The following is an 8969-nucleotide window of genomic DNA, read 5'->3' on the forward strand; positions in this document are numbered from 1 at the left end:
TGAGGGCGCTGTTTACATGGTAAGTTTGAAAGTAGTTATACTTCAATGAATCGAAGTTTTCTTTTTAAAGAGGCAATGCCTTTCTTAGTGACTTGCCCACACTTTTCCCTGTCGGGTACGTTTCTACCCCCTTTTTTCTGTGTGAAGGCCGATCCCGAAGATGTGCAAGGTTTTTACTGCGAAAGTTGTATATGGCTAGGTACTGGGAAAAATTCCTTGCGTCTACCGAGCCGTCTAGGTCGAGAATTTCCCCCATATGTAAGCCGATTCCGAAGATAGTGAAATACCAGACCGACTTGCGGTGGAGGTGAAGCAGGCTTTGAGCACTCCGCCAACTTGCAAAAATGAGTTTAATATCTGAGATCCAAATACAACCGGTGTCAGATATTAAGGTGACAAGAACAGATGCTACACTTTGAGCCGCGCCTACCATGTCTACGTTCACACCGCCCTCTGTTTGCCGGCGTTCCAAGAGCTTGCGTATCTCTTTTCTATTCCTACCGCTCTCCCGTGGTGGCAGTCCCCTAAGCGTACCGCCCACCAGGACCACGTATCGGAGGGAAATGCGAACCGCCGAGGTGCACTCTAAAAACAATCGCACCCTTTGTGGTGCATATTTACCACAGAACAATAATCGTCATCTGTCTTGCCCGCGTTTCCTTTCTTTAATGCTGCGAGCCCTGTACATCCAAGTCACGAACGACATGCGCGTTATCTGCATAATAGAGCATTCTCGACAGGAAAGTAACGAGACAGCGTTTTCAAGAAAGGGAATGCGGGCAAGACAGATGACCATTATTGTTGTTCGGCAAATAGATACCCCAAATGTGTAAGTTTTTTTTTTTTACAGTGTGGCCCCGATCCCGCAAACTTGGAACGTATCACCAGAGTAAGGGCTAGGTTTCGAGGCAGTTTGTGGGGAAGCAATTTTGTGTGGCCTGTGTTGTGCGTGACCGCTTGTGGGTTTCTAGGGACTTCACAACATTTACTGGACTGCCGGACGTCGACCAACGCACGATCGCCTTGGATACGGTGAAGCAGCGTGTGCCTTCGGAGTGCGGTGAAGTGCGTGTCTGTTCTACATGATAGGATTCATAAGTAAAAGGTACCTTGCCGCGTTTTGCAGCAATTCATGGCTATTTATACCCCACGGTGCCTCATCATCTTCGGAGGCTCAAAATTGAGCCGGAGCGACTTGTGGCACCTCGCTTGTCATTTACGTGCATATGGTGTTTGACGCACGGCAATGGACAGTTCGTCATTACGGGGCCCACATACACAGCTTCTCTGATGAATCAGCTAAACAGAATGGATGGCACTGAATATTTTTGAATCTTTGCGCAGTAGTCGGAGAGTTCAAAAGTAAGTGGCCCCTGCATTTCTATGCAGGGGTCCATGCAATCCATGCATACAATCTAGGCGCCTTTAAGGCGTCTTCTCTTGGCACAGTAGCTGCTATTGTACATTAAAGTTTTCAAATCACTCTTCTAGGAAAATTGTTCTGTGGCATCATTATTTACATAAGCCTGCTCGTGGTTTCAACGAGCTATCAGGCAGCAAAACTTTAAGGCGATGCCGATGCACCATTGTTATAGTTATTGTGAGGTCACTATCCGGTCGCATACGGGAATAAACTTCGCAACTCGACGGCTAAAACAAATAATGTAATCTCCCAATGGAGAACTCCGCACTCGTAGAAGTTTCCTGTGAAACTATCTGACATGGGAAAGGTAGTGAATCAGAAATGCAAAGCTCTGTAAGAGGATAAGTGACAGGCGTAGCTGGAGATGTGGATTGTACATTTTGGGGCCTCCTATTCGAAAAGACATGCATAAGAAGCGACATATTTTAATTTAAGGCAATTTAACATGGATAATAGTTTTAATAATAATAATATTTGGGGTTTTACGTGCCAAAACCACTTTGAATAATAGTTTTGGGAAGATTCAATATGGCAGGCAAATAAATGGTTAGCTTCGTTACCAAAAGACAAATACTTTCCTTTTTGGTACGAATTACTGATACATCATGCATGATTTTTCCAGAACCGTTCCTATTTCTTAAAATGTCAGGTTCAGGGCTAACGTTCAATTCAGAAGTCGTTTTTATGAAGTGTAAAACAAGCTGTAATATTTAAAAAGGCACAAACTGAGGCGACACGTGCAAGTGTAGACCAGGAACTAAATAAGTGACCCTGAAACGATGGGTTTACATACCTCAGCGTCACAATGCAGCGGTGAGGACTTTTCGGTGGTTGGGTCTGATGCACCGTTCTTGTTGTTCACAAGGCAACAAAATATATTAAAGCATGCGTGTTAGAGACGCGGGAACTGTTTTCATCGAAAAACGTCCAAGACAGAGTAATCTTGCAGACCGAGAAGCTTGATTGAGGAAACCGGCCTTACTTCTTCCCCGTGTACAATCGATTCCTTCGCTCAAACCTTAAACACCGAGTTGATAACAGCGTTGGGCGCACGTAAACCGAGCCAATCGCTTTGGTTTAAGGCGGCCCATCCCCCCAAACTCCTTACTTGAATAGCGTGGGTTCTGCATTCACACGTCACGGCTATCTTTACATTCTGCAACTGGTGTATTGAAAACACTAGCAAATACTCAAATATACGCAAGTCTCTCATGTGCCATGTTATTCTAGACTCATGTGCCAGGTTTCCAACGTGACGTGTTGCATTCATCGAATCCTCCATATCCCTACACACGTTTTCTCACGTCCCTTTGATTGTGGCGTTACAAAAAAAAAAAACGGAGAGCAATGCACAATTCAGAAGACAAGTAAGATGCCTTCTGAATCACGTTAATTCACTGCTACTCTTAGTCCCCACACGTGAGCAGGTCGCTATGACAGGTGGATTACTCGATAGTGAATCACCTACCGTGAAACGACCCGATATCACGAGAACCGCGTAAGAAATCTCCGCCTGGGCTGCCGTGAAATAAACTACGATAGTGTCGACCTCCTGTGTTGAGGCGCCGTATCCAATTCCTCGGTCGTGACCCGCGCCTCGGCTCAGCACATGAGTGCCGGCCCGGAGAAGCGAAACAGCAGCTTTATTTTATTTCATTTGATAGTTTTTCTTGTTTTTTTTTTCTTCGATGGTCCACAAGGGTGTTCCTCATGTAAGACGTAAACGTCGTTATTTATGACTGTAAGATTCTCTAGGTGCGGTTCCGATTGCGGGTTCGTAAATCTTCAGCCCATTAATCCACCTCGGTTGCGCAAGCAGAGTTGTTGCGGTCTACACAGAAGCGGCCACGTCCTCAACACTTAAAGGAGGGACCTCGGATTGGGCGTCCTGGCACCCATGTCATGGCGTGATCTGAGAAGCTCTTCGCCACTTTAGGAGGACGAAGGAGCCAGGATTGGGGAATTACTTGGCCGCCTTCCGTATCTTTCGCGGTAGACTTGCGTAGTTCAAAGCGTAGACGTACCTTCCTTGATGTGCTGTAGTGAAACAGTGGTGTGCAGTATTTCATACATAAACGCGCACACAAACGAGCGAACTTGCATTAACAATTGAAGGAAAATGACCCCCTTAACAAAGAGTTTCGTTGAACTGTATACCTATTTAGAAGCATACATGTATATGATATGCTAGCAGTGTGATAACACGGAACACCATACCTATTTGCGGCCCAACGTGCAAATTATAGAAGCAGACACTCATTTTCACGTGGACGAAAATGGATGCTTGGGCTTTACGTACCAAAACTACGATCGGATTCTGAGGCACGTAGCAGTGTGGAACTCTGTCTTATTTTGGCCACCCGGAACTCGTTTCGTCCACTCAAAGTATGGTAACGAATGTTTCAGCATTCCGCTTCCACTGAAGTGCGTCCGCAGCGGCCGCGATCGCACCCGCGACCTCAAGCTCAGCTGCAGAACCGCACGGCTATTGGGCGTGGCGGGTGTTGTGTCGGAGAAGCAATGCTTGTTTCGCAAGCATACCCATCGACAACCACACGCACGGAGCACGACCTTGACCTTCGAAATTAAGCATGCCTGTAATTTGTCACGCCTAATTGCGAAGCTCATAGGCTTGCGTATTCATAACTCCAATAGAGACAAAGACTGCTATGCGCATTGCAGTGGTAGTCAAAATTTACGTCTCTTTGTTTTTCTCATGAGCTAAAAATTATTCCTTTCTCGTTTATTCCTGGCGTATACTCTGGCTGTTATAACGTAGGCATTCCTCTCGTTTCATTCCATTCCTTCTCTGTAATTCATATTTGACGGCTCCCTGATCACGATGATAATTTTGTCCTAGGGCGCCTAGGACTGCTGACGTAGTGCGAGAAAAAAAGGGGGCATTGGAGTTGAATTGTTGCATTATTCCGGCCCAAAACTCTATGTATATTTACTTGGTATTTTTTTTCCTGCAAATTCTTGTTGGCTTTGAGACTCGTTCAAAATATCGTTGCTTTAAGACGTTGCTGGCCCATCAGTAGGGAGCTTTAGATATTGTGAAACCAAAGTTAGGGGACGCAAACCACCGGGATCAAAAAACAACTCAAAGGGGGTACATTGGAGTTCAGGACTTTGCGAATGCAATGTGGCTTCGTTACACTATTTTGATAACTCCCTAGTAAGTCGATTAGTTGTGTCCTCAGACCTGAACATTATAGGCGCCCATCGCTGTGCCCCAAATTCTTCCACTTTTTATAAACTCCTTATTACCACAATCGACTGGTCGTTAGTGTTGGATAACAAAAAAATGTATTCGGGTGAGACAAATTCTATCAATATAGCAGCAGTGAAGCTGATGTTGTATGCTACAACGCTTAATTGTTTTCTTTTGATTCCCCATTCTTTCGCGTGAACGCACGAGAATTAAGCTCCAAATAATTGTTTTTCTCTTCTATTCTCCAGGCTGGCCACCGCAAGCTCCAAGCAATTATTCTAAATAGATGCCTCCAATCCATTCCTTCTGCAAATACGGAAAATGTTCGACCAATGGCGGATGAAGTGGTGAGCGTCGCCTCGAGCTACTCGGGCGATCGCCAATGAGGGCTCTAGCACTTGGCGACGGAAGCGTGCCAGTCCTTCGCTTTCTTTCTTTTTTGCTTTTTTATTGTATTTCTTAAGCAGCTTTGTGCTGCTTCGAAGCACGTAACTGCCCACATCGATGACGCGCAATGATGACTGTCTTAGCGCTTGACCACGTGAGGGTGACCTCCGGCCAGGCAAAGCTTGCTCCTGGTGACGCCAATGTGAAGCAATCTAGATCGTTCAGCGAATGCGATGAATATTGAGCGTTGCATCAAGCGATTGCAATAAATTGCATTTTAGTGATTGTAAAAGAGGATATCGTAACTATCGCACATTATCGCTGCCTTCACTTTTGAAGACTTTAAGCCTTTCTTTATTTTTCGTGCACGGGGACGAGCGTAAAATATAGAACAAGTGGATTTGTTATGAATGGTAAAAGAAAATCTATTTATTGTGCACAGAATCTAGTTTCCACACTTTGGACAAAGCAAACCTTTAGAGAAAAAAATTGCGATGCTGCCACGCGTGCGTCGAACCGCGAGAACGCCTAGCTTTCGAGACGCTGTCACTTGTTCCTAATTTTGCTATGCAAGGCTGACGTTCTATTTTGTCTTGTCGCTTCTTCGCGTCCTCGTGGAACAGTATATAGTAGCTCTGGCTGTCTTGTCTCACCGGAGCTCGGATTCATAACACATTACTAAAGAAACAGCAGCAGCATAAAATCACTGACAATAAAGCTTTGCATAGGAGGGGTCGGATGCATGTTATGAAAGATGAGTATGGTAATGTCACCAGCAATTTCGATGAAATAGTAAAAGCAGCAGAGTAATTCTATACTGAACTGCAGCGACGCAACATTCATTAGAGTAGTGATGAGGAGGATACAGAGTTTTTACTTCAATAAATAGCGATGAAGTTAGAAGGGCCACGCAAGACAAGTCTTGGGGAAAGCGGCAGAAGAAGATGGAATAACATTCTACTTAATCAGTGATGTATGAGATATTGGTTGTGAAAACTGTGGGGCCCTTTACACGCAATGCCTCATGGCTTCCAATCAGCCAGAGTGCAAGAAGAATGTCAACAACATAATAATGCATAGAAAAGGAGTCTTTAAAGAACTGAAGGATTATAGGCCCATCAGCTTGCTTTCAGTACTGTTTACTGTGTTGACCAAGGTAAATTTTCTACAGAATGAGGGCAGCACTTGACTTCAAGAGCTGGTTTCAAGAAGAAATATTCTGCAATGGTTAACACCCATCCCGTCAATCAGGTAACTGAGAAATCTGTAGAGTACAATCAGTCCATCTAAATAGCTTTCGTAGATTATGAAAGGGCGTTTAATTCAGTAAAGATATCACAAGTGTTACATGCATGGAGTAATCAAGAAGTACAGAAGGCACATGTGACTAGCTTGGGATATATGTACGAAAATTCCACAGTTACCCTGGTTCTCTACAAAAGTAGAAAATTACATATCGAAATTGGGCCAGGCTAGGATACGCAGTCTCCCGAATGCTGTTCACTGCATGCTTACAGGAAGTATTCAACCTATTAGACTAGGAAAGCTTGGGAATGAGGATCAACGGCGAATGCCTTAACAACATCGCTTTACAGATGACACTGTCTTTCCCAACAACATTGGTGTGTACTGCAGCAAACTATTGAGGACCATAAGTGAGAAAGTGCAAGGGTAGAGTCGAAGATTAATTTGGTGAAGGCCAATGTAATTTTCAGTAGCCTGGCTAGAAAACAAGAATTCATGACTCCCAGTCATCCTGCAGAGCCTACGCAGGAGTGCGTTTATTTACTCACAGGTGAATTATTGACAGCCGACCTTGATCATGAGAAGGAAATGTACAGATATATATATATCTATAGGATAAAGAGCACATGGCAGGTATTAGGGTATGTGTCTTTTAAAAGACAGGTGTGTGATCTCTGTATTCTACCGCTGACAAAATATGGGGCTGAAACTCGGGGATCCGCAAAGAAGCTCGAGCACAAGTAAAGGACCAAGCAAATAGCGATGGAACAAAGAATGTTAGGCGTAACGTTAAGAGACAGGAAGAGAGCGGTCTTGATCAGAGAGTAAACAGCTATAGCTCGTATTCTAATTGACAGGAGAGAAAAATAGAGTTGGGCAGTTCATGTAACACGTAACTTAGATAACCGGTAGACCATTAGGGTTAGAGATAGGGTGCCAAGAGAAGGGAAGTGCAGCTTAGGACGGCAGAAGACTAGGTGCGGCGATGAAATTAGGGAATTCGTGGGCGCTAGTTGGAATCGGTGGTCATGGGACAGGGGAAATTGGAGATTTTTGGGAGAAGCCTTCGTTCTGCAATAGACATAGAAATAAGCTATGCATGACGATGATTCTCCTTAAACACTGTCATATTAGTGAGTTGCTGGCCGTCGTTGATGCGTTGATGCATGATATTTTATTCTCTATGTGCCCTGCGCTCGAGGGACGCCGGACAATCATCAAGCGAATCTGGAAGACTATGTAAAAAAACCTAGCTTTAAAATTATTTCATTGTGAGGACGTTACTTTGACATGAGTGCACAGTGGACAAGCCATCGCTTACAAACGCTACTGCAGCGCTCTTCGACGCTACAATGCTTCCGCGTCGTCACACTGTCATAGAGAAACACACAATGTAAGTGACATGCTTCGAGTATGATTTCAAACCTGAAAAAAAGAACACAGCAAAACCTGTGAAAAAATGAGTTTGCCTCAGCTCACGACGTTAGGCGTTAAAACGTTATGCGAAAAGAAACCGTTTCATGTTGCGATTCCAAAAACAGTGGGGAAATTACTAATACAGTGAACTCATGTTTTCGAAGAAAAATAATTTTTATAATTATTATTCAATTGAGTTGAGGGAATCTCCGGGTCAAGAAACTACACTGTAAGTCGTATCGAAACCGATATGGGCGATTTCATGATGAAAAGAATCTTCCCACACACTTAATTCGCGAAGGTTTTTGTGAAATGGTATATTGTTGACAAATTTCCCCTTCCAACACTCTTATTTGACCTAATGGTGCATGAAGAGCATCTTTTAACGAATTACACTTACTAAATTGGTAGGGCGTAGGGGACTATCTTGGAACATTACACCTACGATATTTCTCGAAAAGAACTGACATGTATTGTAACTTCTCTTGCAAAATATTGCAGTGTATAAGCTGGAATGATAATTTACATCTGCGTTCTGGATTTTGCAGTCTTACTGATCACATGCTAACATCCCTCGCTACTTCCTCATGAAAGAAGCTCCGCCGCATTCTGCATTTATTGCCATAGATCCTTGCATTTGCACACACACACACACACACACACACACACACACACACACAAACATATATCTATAAATATATATATATATATATATATATATATATATATATATATATATATATATATATATATATATATATATATATATATATACATATACATATATATGTGAGTAGTTTCATCTGTTTTCTTCATGGTAGTGTTAATTCCAGGGCAATTCAACCCCTTCTATCCGTTCTTTTATTTCTCAAAGCATTCTAAAATGATGAAAGCCTTTCACGGGTGCACATTTAAAACATGCAGTGCGCTGACACAATAAATATCTTGAAACATGACGTCCACGACAAAGAACCATTGTGAACAGGTCGTTATTAATGATAATGTGCTCTTAAACTACATCATATATACAGTAGTCGTGTTGTTGAGCAAGCTTTCAATCCATTCGGTTGCCAATAGAACCTACAGCCATTTTATTTTATTTTATTTGGCTGTAGCACTACAGCCAAATATAATTTTCCAATGCAGGAAACAGCCTAAGAGCCAAAGGGTTTTACTTAACTTTAGGGTAACAGTTTGCGATCCCCGTAACGCTCCAAAATAACTGTACATTCACTGACACACCTGGACTAAGCATTACCCGCCCTTTTCATGTGTCATCAATGT

General features: G+C 43.2%; 1 pseudogene; it reads right to left on the reverse strand.

Moving 5' to 3' along the window:
- Positions 1 to 253: 253 nt before the first annotated feature.
- LOC135918544 (U2 spliceosomal RNA) lies at positions 254 to 433 on the reverse strand (annotated as a pseudogene).
- Between the last annotated feature and the right edge of the window lie 8536 nt (positions 434 to 8969).

Source organism: Dermacentor albipictus, unplaced genomic scaffold (assembly GCF_038994185.2).
Source record: "Dermacentor albipictus isolate Rhodes 1998 colony unplaced genomic scaffold, USDA_Dalb.pri_finalv2 scaffold_15, whole genome shotgun sequence".
Lineage (NCBI taxonomy): Eukaryota > Metazoa > Arthropoda > Arachnida > Ixodida > Ixodidae > Dermacentor > Dermacentor albipictus.